Source organism: Nicotiana attenuata, unplaced genomic scaffold (assembly GCF_001879085.1).
Source record: "Nicotiana attenuata strain UT unplaced genomic scaffold, NIATTr2, whole genome shotgun sequence".
NCBI classification, from domain to species: domain Eukaryota; kingdom Viridiplantae; phylum Streptophyta; class Magnoliopsida; order Solanales; family Solanaceae; genus Nicotiana; species Nicotiana attenuata.
In genome coordinates, this window is record NW_017675323.1 from 120 (window position 1) to 13,310 (window position 13,191).

Sequence of the window (13,191 nt, forward strand, 5' to 3'; positions counted from 1 at the left end):
TTTCTTTTAATAAATAAAAAGATGATTCGATCGAACCCTATGTAGGTTGCCTACGTATCATGACCCCGCATGAATCAGATCTTTGCATAGTTCTGGAAGAACGGGAATAAAGTAAACAAACTGACATTCTCTTTTTCTTTTCTTTTTTACCTTAATGACTACTCTGATGAGAAAAGAGAAATAAAAAGAAGCAAATCTCTTTTTTTTTTTTTGAATTTTCTAGACTTAATATTCTATAACCTATTCTAAACTCGAGCTTAACGGGCATGTTTTTTTTTTCTTTTCTTTTGAAACAAATACTCTATTAAGGAAATATCCTAGAAGAGAAAGATATTTTTTGATTCTTTTTGTTTTAGGAAGAAAAATCTAAAGAATAAACCACAGAAAAGTGTCTTGAATTTTCATTTGATATCCTGATGCAAGATTTCGAAACAAGCAATGAAAAAGATAAAACAAAATATTTCTTGGATTTCAATTTAATTGCTTAAAGGAAAAAACTTTAAACAAAAGATAAAGTATGTTCTTTTTTCTTCTATGTACAAAAATCCTAAAGTTCTAATGAAAATAATTATTTTCATTTTTCATTAATTTCCCAAAGAAGAACCTCAAAAGAAAATCTTTTTGGATTTTTAAAGTTAATACCTTAAAAGAAAACTCTTAAAGAGATATCAAAAGAGAAAAATCCCATTTTTGAGCTTTTTAGTCCTAGTGTCCTAAAGGAAATATAAAAGCAATTTTTTTTGCTTTGTTTTTGAGTTCTAGATATCAATTCAATAAAGGAAAACCACCTCAAATGATTTTTTTTTTAATCCCTAGAATTAGTATTCTAAAGAAAACTTCTAACGAAAATATAAAATGCAACATCTTTTTTTTTTCTTTTCGATTTTTGATTTACTACACATCTTTTTAAAAAAAATACAAAATACGAAATAATAACAAGACTCGACAAACTTAACTAGACTATGACAGACTCTAGCATCAACTAAATGACTGAAATGAACAATAGACTTAAAAGCAAAAACAAAAAACAAAACTCCTCAGGCAACTCCTGAATGCAGTGATCCCGGGGTATCTGTCCTGCTCAAACTCCAGTAAGTGGATCCACACCTGTATGAGAAAACTTCAACCAATACCATATGAGACAATAACATTCCCTTTAAGACACATGCAAGACACGGTTGCGACTATTTTTGCAAAATAACTTATTTAGCCAAAGGTGGCTAGAAGTGTAAAATTTGGCTAAGACCCCGCAAAGCCAAGAACCTAAGATTTACTAGGAAGACCGGACCCTATGTGGGTTGCCTACGTATCACGCCCCAAAAGACGAGAATCAGGTATGCGTAGTTCGGGCAGATAAATCTAACTATTTGTGAAAATAAGACTCTTTTTTGTTTTGTTTTTATTGGTCTCTTTTTGTTTTTCTTTTCCATTGGCAAACTAAAAGAACTTTTTTTTTTTCATTTTCTCAAAAATTCGGAATTTCGGCACTACTTGGACATTGGTTTTTTCTAATATAGGAAATTAACTCTCTTCACTGCTATTTTCTCTTTCGGTTTTTCCACTTTTTCCCAAATATTCAAAGCCGGTCAGCATGCGGGTCCCATAAAGATAAATGCACAAGTAGGATGCAGCAGGATGGTCCATTATTCCGCGTACACCTGTCCTAGACGGACCCAACCCCTGTGTTGAGTCCCCTAAGTCATATGCACGTGATGCAAATAAGCGTTCCTACTAGGGATCCGGCATGAAGTCAAGTTCTTCTAGGTTCAAAACCTGGGTATGTGTTCTAGACTGTGTACCCGAGCGGACAACTCGAGTCGAGGAGGGGGCTACGTACCGGGAACCAAAAGGCCATCCGGCTTAGTAACTTGTCCGGCCTCTTTCTTATTTCAGGGTATTGACACTAACAGAATAGGGAGTCTCAACCAGTAAGCACATCCCCGGAGGTGAGAAGAGAAGGGTTTCGGCACAGTTTACATACAGTTCAGATAATATCAAAGCGGTAAGAAGCAACATTTTGCACATTTAGCATGAAACATGTAGGAAAATCAGATATAACAAAATACAACAATTATTCTAAGCTCGAATTCTGAACCCTGAACCAGAGATTCTGGGTTCGATCCCCAGCAGAGTCGCCAGAGCTGTCACACCTCCTTTTTCCTACACCTGTGAGGGTGTAAAGGAGTTTTTCCAATTAAAGGACAATCGGAACGGGATTTATTATTAATATTCAGAGTCGCCACTTGGGAGATTAATGGTGTCCCAAGTCACCGGTTGAATCCCGATCCGAGGAAATTATGACTCTGTTAACAGTCCGCGAACCAGAAATCCGAGTAAGGAATTCTGTTAACCCGAGAGAAGGTGTTAGGCATTCCCGGGTTCCGTGGTTCTAGCACGGTCGCTCGACTGTTGTATTTGATTTTATCTGATTTCAAAACATGTCCAAACTCATGTGCTTTTATTAGTAAACCGCTTTATTTTTTATTTTTTATAAGAATTGCAACGTCGTGAAAATGCATCTCGAACCACGTCGCACCAGTGCACCCGCGATTGTTAACACATTTCGACTTCGTTGAGATTTGGATTTGGATCACATAAATGTGCACCCGAATTTAGGAAAGTAATATTATTAAAATACGCGCTTAATGCAACTACGCGTTTGCACTTTGCGAGGACCATGAAAATTCCGCTAAATGGCACGCCTCGAATTCTAAGGTTAAAGGATTGTACTCAACTAAAGCAAACTACGGGGTTCATGGTTCTTAGCGGCCTAAGTAGGCTCCTAACGAGTCAATAAAGAAATTAAAGATAAAACAAAAGTAAAATAATAAAATATATAAAATAGAAAATTCGATCAAAATAAAAGTCTCATTTCACGTTCGATTTCATCTCTCACTAAAACAAAATAACTTTCGAATATTCCACAATGCATTTTTATGTTATGATTTTAGTGGTTTTGACGAGCCGTATCTCTATCAAAACTCCTCCAGCAAAAGAAAAGATAGAACTTAATTCTGTAATTTAGTTATTTAAATGAACCCTCGTTTCCGAATCTCATCAAATTAGGAATCCCCCACGGAAAAACGAATCAACACTCTAATTTGGATGATTCTGTGACGACCCTATCTTATCCTATCTTGATTACCACAATCCCCCTGTTCGACAAAAGTTGCATTTGTATACAATAATCGGATTGTAGCGGGTATAGTTTAGTGGTAAAAGTGTGATTCGTTCTATTATCCCTTAAATAGTTAAAGGGTCCTTCGGTTTGATTCGTATTCCGATCAAAAACTTTATTTCTTAAAAGGATTAAATCCTTTTCCTCTCAATGACAGATTCGAGAACAAATACACATTCTCGTGATTTGTATCCAAGGGTCACTTAGACATTGAAAAATTGGATTATGAAATTGCGAAACATAATTTTGGAATTGGATCAATACTTCCAATTGAATAAGTATGAATAAAGGATCCATGGATGAAGATAGAAAGTTGATTTCTAATCGTAACTAAATCTTCAATTTCTTATTTGTAAAGAAGAAATTGAAGCAAAATAGCTATTAAACGATGACTTTGGTTTACTAGAGACATCAACATATTGTTTTAGCTCGGTGGAAACAAAATCCTTTTCCTCAGGATCCTATTAAATAGAAATAGAGAACGAAATAACTAGAAAGGTTGTTAGAATCCCCCTCTTCTAGAAGGATCATCTACAAAGCTATTCGTTTTATCTGTATTCAGACCAAAAGCTGACATAGATGTTATGGGTAGAATTCTTTTTTTTTCGAATTTTGTTCACATCTTAGATCTATAAATTGACTCATCTCCATAAAGGAGCCGAATGAAACCAAAGTTTCATGTTCGGTTTTGAATTAGAGACGTTAAAAATAATGAATCGACGTCGACTATAACCCCTAGCCTTCCAAGCTAACGATGCGGGTTCGATTCCCGCTACCCGCTCTATATCTATTTATTCTAAATATTTTAATCTATTCATTAAATCAAATTTAGTTTATTAGTATTAGTACATCATTGAATATACAATTCCAAAAATTCTTTCACATCCGATTCTTTCTGTTTTCTTTTTTCAAACAAAAAGTTAAAATACGAAAAAAAATCAGAATGAAAAGCGTCCATTGTCTAATGGATAGGACAGAGGTCTTCTAAACCTTTGGTATAGGTTCAAATCCTATTGGACGCAATTTATTTCCATATATATATATTTTTTAGATTTCGATAGCAAGAAAGACTGTTTGAATATTTGAATCCAAGACGCTTGATTCCTTTTTTTTATTAAGATTAAGACAAAAGTNAAGAAGAAGGAGATTCAGGGGGGGGGGGGGGGCTCCTCTTGCACTGTTGCGGCGCTCCTCAGATTTTTGGCGTTCTCCTCTCTCTCCCTTAGGGGTCTAGGTCTAGGTATTAAAATAACAAAGATTTGGGTGTTGGGTCGGGTCGGGTCGACCTGGTTTGGGCTAGGTTGAGGGAAATTTGGGCTTCTAAAATGTTTGGCCCAATTCAATTCAGAATCAGCCTTTTCCAACTTCCTTTCTTTTTGTTGTTCTTTTTTCTTTCTTTAATTAATTAAAAACCTAAACTAAATTCCTAAATCAATTCAAATTGTAAAATCAAGCTAATTATCTAACTATGTAAAAATGATCATCATCATTTTTTGATTTTTTGATTAATAACACAATTAACTCAATGTAATTAATTCCTAAATGCAAATTGAATCTAAGGTGGCATGAAATTAAAATGTGACACTTTTTATGGTTTTTCTATGATTTTAAAAATATTAAAAATATATGAAATGCAACTAAATAAAGAAAAACACCTAAAAATCAATAAAATTATTTTGGTCTATTTTTAGGAGTTATTTTCATGTAGGGCAAAAATCACGTGCTCACAGCAAGCACAATAAGTTAGCTTTTGGGAATACTTGTACACACTTTTAATCCAAAACTCAAGCAAAAAGGAGCACAAAATAGACTAGAATCCCTAGTTATAAACTCCCCAAACTTAAGCTTTTGCTTGTCCTCAAGCAAACAAAGTAATTCCCACCTCCTCGAGATAAAAGAAAGGAAAATTTAGTTGTCCTAAAGTAACCTCATCAAGAATCAACTGGAACTAACAATTAACCTCAACTCAAATGCATTATCAACAATACACAACATTTTAGCACCATGTCTATAGTGCGACACAAAAGCATCAAGAGTTGACTCAACTCATCAAGGAAACTCTTTCTGTTACATTGGTCGTTGTGGAACCCAGACTCATACTCCTCAACTCTCCATAAGCAAACCTCACTTTTAGATTGTAGCACTCAGAACGAGGATTGTGGAAAACACACTTATCTCTCTCAAGGGAAGGTCACAAGTCCGGCTCTAAGTACCATAAGCTTGCCCCTTATATGAGTCACCACTAATGTAAGCTCACCCAACTCAAGATCACATAGGGCTTTTGTGGTGATGTAATGAAGGCTTTTGGTTCAGGGTATGATATATTGGTCTAAGAAGGATTTATCTCCCCTTAAGCACTTCATTTGCTTCTTTCCGGCACACATTTTCTTGACTTTTTGAGTCATTTACTACTTCCTTAGGGGCTAGAGAGACACACTGTCACTCTTTGTTGTTCATTTCAATCCTTTTTCTCCTTTCAAGTCTTTCCAAGCCTTTCATTTTTGCTTTTATTGACTCCCTTCATTTTTTCTTCATTGTTCACTTTCTTTTTGACTTTTTGGCTTTTCTTTCTTTTTCTTTTTGCCTTTCCTTTTCTTCATTTTGTACCTTTTATCACTTTTGCATTCCTCGTCTCTCCCCCCAAACTTATGCTTTTGCCTTGTGCTAAGGAAAGATCGGGTGCCAAGAGAGGATCATTTTAGAACGGATAAAGGCTTGTATCATGGTTTTTGAAAGAATAAGGGCTATGGCTCAATGGGTTGACTAGGTATATCATCATTGGTGGGCTATGGATGTTTTCAAGTCTCAGTTATGATCAAGGAGAGCCTATAATCATTTCTCAAGTCGAGCTACACTTAGGATTTTGCCTCAACAAACATTCGGGGAAAGTTCTAGAGTCATTGGCACGGGACTTGGACTTGCAAATCAATACCTCACCACACAAGCTATAAGATTGCTAAAGAGACAGAGTCGGGGGCCCACAACAACCTTAGCTAAGATTTGAGCAACGCAAATGGTTCCGAAAAACCACTTGATGATTGTTTAGTCAACACAAGAGTCTCAAGGTCACAACTATCACCATCCTATACACACCAATTTGTTTCTAACCATAAGGTCAAAGGCAAATGTGCTAGGCCCAAGTGAAGCTTTGCCTGAGGCACTATTACTTACTAGATACTATTGTATACGGCAAAATCGGAGGGTCCAATTTCTCGTCATTTGAGGCAGTTCAGAAGATTATCTCGAGGCCTCGAGGCTATAAAGCTATGGCCGAGTCTCCTCCCTCGAGAGTCGTCGACACCCGACCCCAAGACGATGCAAGCCGCGACTATGATAAAGATGGGGGGTTCCCAAGGCACACGACTTAGATTGACAGAGCCTAGCCGACCTATTCTGAACCAGAATCAGGGTGTCATGTTTAGTCTAGTTGTCCCATCCCACATCTTTACAATTACTGCCTTTTGTACTATATAGGGACTCCTTTGGTCATTTTTTACGGTTCGGTTTCTCCAATTACTCTACACGAAATATAGAAGAACATTCTCTTTTCTCTCTAATATACTATCTCGATATTGTTGCTCTTATTTATTATCTTCATACTTGTTCTTCATTTATTGCTTATCATTGGCCATAAAGAGCCTTTGCTGATTGTTTTATAGCTGCTAGCCCTTCCCTGATTACCCTTAATAGCTCGAGCCCGAGCCCAGGGATCGACCTCGAGACCCTGTATCGATCAGTCTGAGGCCCCGAGTGGCTAGCTCATCGGTTTGATTATAGCTCTATTTTAGCTCGCATCTTGTCTCTAAACTTCATACATACAACATCATCTGCTTAAACAACTAGCATAAAAATAGATCACGTATTTTTAGAGTCCCATCAATAAATTTAATTTTTATTACCATTTTCATAGCAAACAGTTTGGCGCCCACCGTGGCGCTAAAAATAATAGTGATTATTTTCTTGTTGGTTTCACACTTTTTCTTGTCCAAGATCTTCGGTTTCAGGTTGAAATGTCTGATTCAGTAAACAACAATATTAAGAACCACAGAGAAAATGGTGTGACTGTTCCAGGTGTTGGTGAGCCGCCACAAAATCTTGAGAACGCGCCAGGACCGATTCCGACGGACGAAATCTCATGTGACGCTCGATATGTCGAAACAAGCTCCCACACTAACAGGAGCATACACCAAGTCGACCAACAGGAAGACCAAAAAACCCCAACTCGAGAAGAACGGGAAGTTAGCCTTCATGTTATTTTTGAAATGTTGCAGGCACAACAGCTAGCTATTGCTCAGCTACAAGGTCACCAGAAGACTCCTAGCACGGTAGCACCGGAGACAGCTCCCCCGGCCGAACAGGTACCGGAGAGGTCAAGCAATAATGGGTCGATAGTCGATCCAGCCATCATAAAAATGCTCGAGGACCTCACCAAAAGGATCGAATTGGGCGAGAAAATGATAGCAGGCAACGACAAGAAGGTCGAGACTTACAACTCCAGGGTCGACCAAATCCCGGGCGCACCCCGGTCCTGAAAGGTGTGGATTCGAAAAAGTTCGTGCAAAGGCCATTCCATGAGGAAGCGGCTCCGAAACCCATTCCAAAGAAGTTCAGAATGTCAGAACTCCCAAAATACAACGGGACCTCGGACCCCAATGAGCACGTTACTGCCTACACGTGCGCAGTGAAGGGCAACGACCTAAAAGACGACAAGTTCGAGTCCGTCTTACTGAAGAAGTTCGAGGAAACACTCTCGAAGGGGGCCATGATGTGGTATCACAACCTAGCTCCCAACTCCATAGACTCATTTGCCATGCTGGCAGACTCCTTCATAAAGGCACATACCAGTGCCATCAAAGTAGCAACGAGGAAGTATGACGTGTTCAAGATCAAGCAGAGGGAGAACAAAATGCTGCGAGAGTTCATATCTCACTTCCAAACGGAACGAATGGAACTTCTACCGGTCTCCGATGACTGGGCGGTGCAGGCCTTCACTCAAGGCCTGAATGAGCGGAGCTCAGTAGCTTCAGGGCAGCTGAAAGAGAATCCGATCGAATATCCCGTCGTAACCTGGTCGGACTGACGTCCACAACCGATATCAGTCAAAGGTCGGGGTCGAGGATGATCTATTAGGAGCCCCCTCGGGCTCAGTATACGCGAGTAGGCTTCTGACGAAGGAGCCAAAGCCAAATAAGGAAAGATATCAACCTTACCAAAGACAGGAGGAATGCCCCGAGGAGCAACCCACCTCGCAACGATCGATTGATCAACCGAGGACAGAATCCTCAGGGAATCATTAACAGAACCAAATTCGATGGAAACACGGGGCAAACAGGGGCACCGCGCTTGTCAGAATACAACTTCAACGTCGATGTATCGGATATCATTTTCGCCGTCAACAAAATCAGAGACACCAGATGGCCCAAGACTATACAGTCGGATTCTTCCCAAAGGAATCATAACTTAGTATGTGAATTTCACAACACGCACGAACACAACACCGAAGATTGGCACCAGCTCCGAGAGGAAGTAGCCAGGCTACTCAATAAAGGTCACCTCCAAGAATTCTTAAGCGATCGGGCCAAAAATCAGTTCCGAGAAAGAGAGGCGGCCAAAAAGAACAGAGTGAACGAGCCACAAAATGTTATCCATATGATCTTGAGGGGCGTCGATGCTCCCCAGGAGCCCGTGATGAGAAAGACAAAAATATCCATCACTAGAGAGAAGCGATCTCGGGGGTACATACCCGAGGATGCCCTCACGTTCAGCAAAGAGGACTCCAAGACCTTGTCTCATCCTCATAATGATGCACTGGTAATCTCTTTCTTCGTGAATACATTTCAAATAAAACGTGTACTCGTAGATCCAGGTAGCTCGGCCAACATTATTAGGTCAAGGGTAATAGAGCAGCTCGGACTGTTAGACCAAATCATGCCTGCCACTTGAGTCCTCAACGGATTCAACATGGCAAGTGAAACAACGAAAGGAGAAATCACCCTCCCAATCAGCGTTGCCGGCAAGACCCAAAATGTCAAATTTCATGTCATCGAAGGAGACATGAGGTACAACGCCTTGTTCGGACGACCATGGATACACTACATGAGAGCAGTGCCATCCAACCTCCACCAGATGATGAAATTCCCAACAAAGGATGGGATTAAAACCGTCTACGAGGAACAACACGCAACAAGAGAAATATTCGCGGTGCATGACGGGGCACCGACACCAATATCTCTACTCCCGAAAGAACCAAAGGGCAAGAAAACTACATCATTGGCTAAGCCCGATTAATCATAGTGAAGGACCGTACCGCGTGCTCATTACAAGCGACAGGGACATATCAGACTTCGGAACATCGCCGGCACATCCCACGCTAAGGTATAATCATCTCCCTTTTCATTTTATATTTCATACTAACCCTCATGCAGGCACCCGATCGAAACAACCAGAGCTCTTCCCTACCCGAAGGCCTTAGGTTTTGAAAGCATGCGTTGTACTCTTTTTCTTTGGCCGGGTTTCATCCCAAGAAGGGTTTTACCGTCAAGGTTTTTAACGAGGCAACATCTATATGCTACCTAAGGAATATCCAAACAAATGTACGAGGCTTCTTTTACAATCAACCTCGAACACTGGAGGGCATCCCCCAGGAAGACCATCCCTCGGAAAAGCCAAAAAAATGCCAAATAGGGCCTCAATAGGAAAATGATGTACCGGGAAACGGTCGAATGAGCCGTGTCCGTATAGCCGGGCCCCCAATGGCGGAGACATATGTACTTGTATCAAATAATCAAAGAATACCGTTGTAAGCATCTCATGAGCCGAAGGAAACTCAGCATTTTTGCAAAAACAATTCCTCTATCAAAACGTCCCGAGCACTCGGGGACAGGCGTCGACAATTCAGCACCTGACGACCTCCGGGTCAGGACTCCAAACTCATAAGCCCTCAACAAGGCAACATGAAAATCACGAAACATCTCCAAGGCTTAAAGTGCCCGAATACTTGGGGACTGGCGTCAGAATCTCAAAAAAGCACGACCTCAGGGTCGGGATCTCCAAAATTGTAAGCCCTCAACGAGGCAATACAAAATCTACAAGTAACAGCTTCCGAGCCAAAGTACCCTCGATGACTCGGGGACTGTCGCCAATCGCCATTCATTAAAAAGCCCGAGGCCATAAGACCCCGAGTGGGCAGACTCGATCACGTAAGACCTACATAAGGCATGAATCATACCTGTACCAAGTATCCACATAAACTGTAAGACCTCAAGCAAGGCATGAATCATACTTGTACCAAGTATCAACAAAACTGTAAGACCTCACGCAAGGCGTGAATCATACTTGTACCAAGTATCAACAAAACTGTAAGACCTCAAAGGCATGAAAATTTTATAAGACCTTCCTACTGGCGTAAACTCGATCCCGAAGTTTAGGCTATATATCGAACTTGTAAGATCCCTGAAAAGGTATACCCTTGATATTAACACCTAAACTACCACACTCGAGACCAAAAATGGCTCCGGCCAAGCACAAATGACTACGGTCACACGGTTGTAGCAACCAAACTAACGCGACACGGGGACGCCCGACCATCGCTACAAAATCATAGGCCATTACTTGGAATCTACTTCGAAAAGAACCGGTTAAATAGGCTACCGTCAGCATACGCAAAAGAGCTTCGACTATGTCAGCTCCAAATCACAGGCTTCGAGCTACTCAGCCTCCGAGCCAAACCCCCGAGGTGCTCGAACATCGCCGCAAAACAACTTGAAATCGAGGTTCTTCCCGAACCGATGATGGGTCAGGCAAAATTACTTCAAAAGTCCTTAACGAGAGGAAAATAAAGCCAATAAAAGGTCGCTTCGACCCAAAAGCGTAAGAGCCATTGTCGCCAGCTTACATTAAAAGGCCGCATCGGTGTTAAGCATAAGAGCCATTGTCGCCAGCTTACACTAAAAGGCCGCATCAGCCTAAAGCGTAAGAGCCATTGTCGCCAGCTCACACAAACATGAAAACTTGAGGGTCGATTGAGCTCGAGTTGAAACCCGACTCCGAGACTGAACCCAAAATAGTTAACTACATATGCCTCAAGGCAAAGCGTAAGAGCCATTGTTGCCAGCCTGATGAGCCTCAGGGCCACACACATAAAAGGTCGCATCGACCGAGCGCGTAAGAGCCCCCGGGCCAGCCTAATGATCCCCAGGGCCATATCACGAATCTAAGGATTCTCACCGACTTTGAGACCAGTTCACCTGACCAAATTTGAAACAGAAAGGGGTACAGAAGAAGTAAAGCCACAAAGGTTTATCTTTTATGCACATACGCGAAAAAACACATTTCCCATCTACAAACATACTCTGAAAATGCTACATAAAAAAATGGCAAAATCTACGCCCTACCCCTGGGAGCTACGGCCTACCAGTCTCGTCATCTCTCTTCTCGGTGTCAGACAGAAGCAATCGAGCATCACGCTCGTCCGCCCTCGCTCGCGCCAACTCTTCTGAAAGGACAAAATCCCTAGCGCGGATCTCCCCGAGAATCTTTTTTCGAGACTTGCAACAAGCATATTTTTTTATCCTCTCCTCGCGATCGAGGATCCTCCTCAACTCGGCTTGAGCGTCGGTAACATCCTTCAAATAAATTGCCCTGACCTTCGAAAGCTCGGATTCGAGCTTCGTGATCATATCCGCTTGAACTAAAGCATTATCACGAGCCAAGCGGAGTTGAACCTCGAAGGCAGGAACTTTAGCCAAGGCATTCTTCTCCTCTGAAGCCTAAGCCTCCATCCGAGCTCGCAGCTCATCACAGTCGTTCTTGACTCGGTCAGCTTCGTTTCGAAGACGCTCCAGGGCCTCCGTCTTTTTCTGCAACTGGGATAAATGAAGTGTTAGCCTCAGAAGCTAAAAGGCAGAACGCATACGCACCCGGGATGGAGGATTACCTGCTCCATCAAGTAGCTCTCGTAATTCGAGCTCCGGCACGCCTCGTACCGCAAGTATGCCAGCTCGATTTCCTTTTCCTCGCAAAGGAGCCTAAGGGATCTACCCTTATCCAGCGCTTTTCGGAGCCTAGCTCCATGACGGAGCAGCTAACCTAAGCCTGTCAAAGGCCTATAGAAGAAAACTCGATAAGGAAAGAAAGACGCGGGATTCAAAGGGCCTATGTCGAAACTCACCGCAAATTGAAGCCGACGGACTTCCTCGAAGGCCGAGGGCAAATATGTTAATCTAGTCCTCTCTTCCCTGGAAGAAATAACTCAGGTCGAGACACGGTCGCTCGGGGAAACCACCTTTCCAGAACCAGGAACTTCGGGCGCAGAAGGCTCAGATGTTGTTTCCATCTCGAAGCTCCAGCCCCGTTTCTCTTTACTCTGAGCGCCATCGCCCTGCGAATGCATATCCCGCTTATTTCTATCATTCTTTAGCCCGGGAATTGGCAACCCCTCCCCCTCTCCGGAGGAGCACGACCTCGCCTCAGGAGACTCTCCGATACCTACGGCAGCAAGATTAATACGCAGAAAGGGAAAATGCCTCTCTAAATGAACAAAGGATAGGGAAAAAATAGTGAAAACAGATGCCGTGATGTGTTGCTTCCCATCTGCCCAGGGACACAACTCGCCACCTACGATCGTCACAAGTCTAGTGGGTCGCCAACTTCCGGACCCAACCGGGCAGATCAGGAACGTCGCCTGGCGTCCATGAAACCGCTACAGAGAAGGAAAAAACACGGTTACAAAACTAGCCTTCGCCATAAACAAATTTGAGAAGGCGCGGGATGTACCACTTACGCGCATAGTTCCATTCCTCAAGGAATGGTATAAGTTCCACGGGGATAACGTCAGCCGTCCGAACCCGGACGAACCGACTCATCCACCCCCGATCTCCATCTTCTTCGTCGTCAACAACGAAGGGCGTGGTCGACCGACACTGCAAGGTTAGTAGACCTCGGTGGTGAAAGGGTCGATACAACCTGATGAGATGACTGCGCATAAATTCAAGCCCCGCCTTCTCTGCAAAGAA

General features: G+C 42.0%; 1 non-coding gene across 1 annotated transcript; it reads left to right on the forward strand.

The window, feature by feature from the left end:
• Nucleotides 1–4,128: 4,128 nt before the first annotated feature.
• TRNAR-UCU lies at nucleotides 4,129–4,200 on the forward strand. Its single transcript has one exon. It is a non-coding gene; the product is annotated as a tRNA-Arg (tRNA).
• Nucleotides 4,201–13,191: the final 8,991 nt, after the last annotated feature.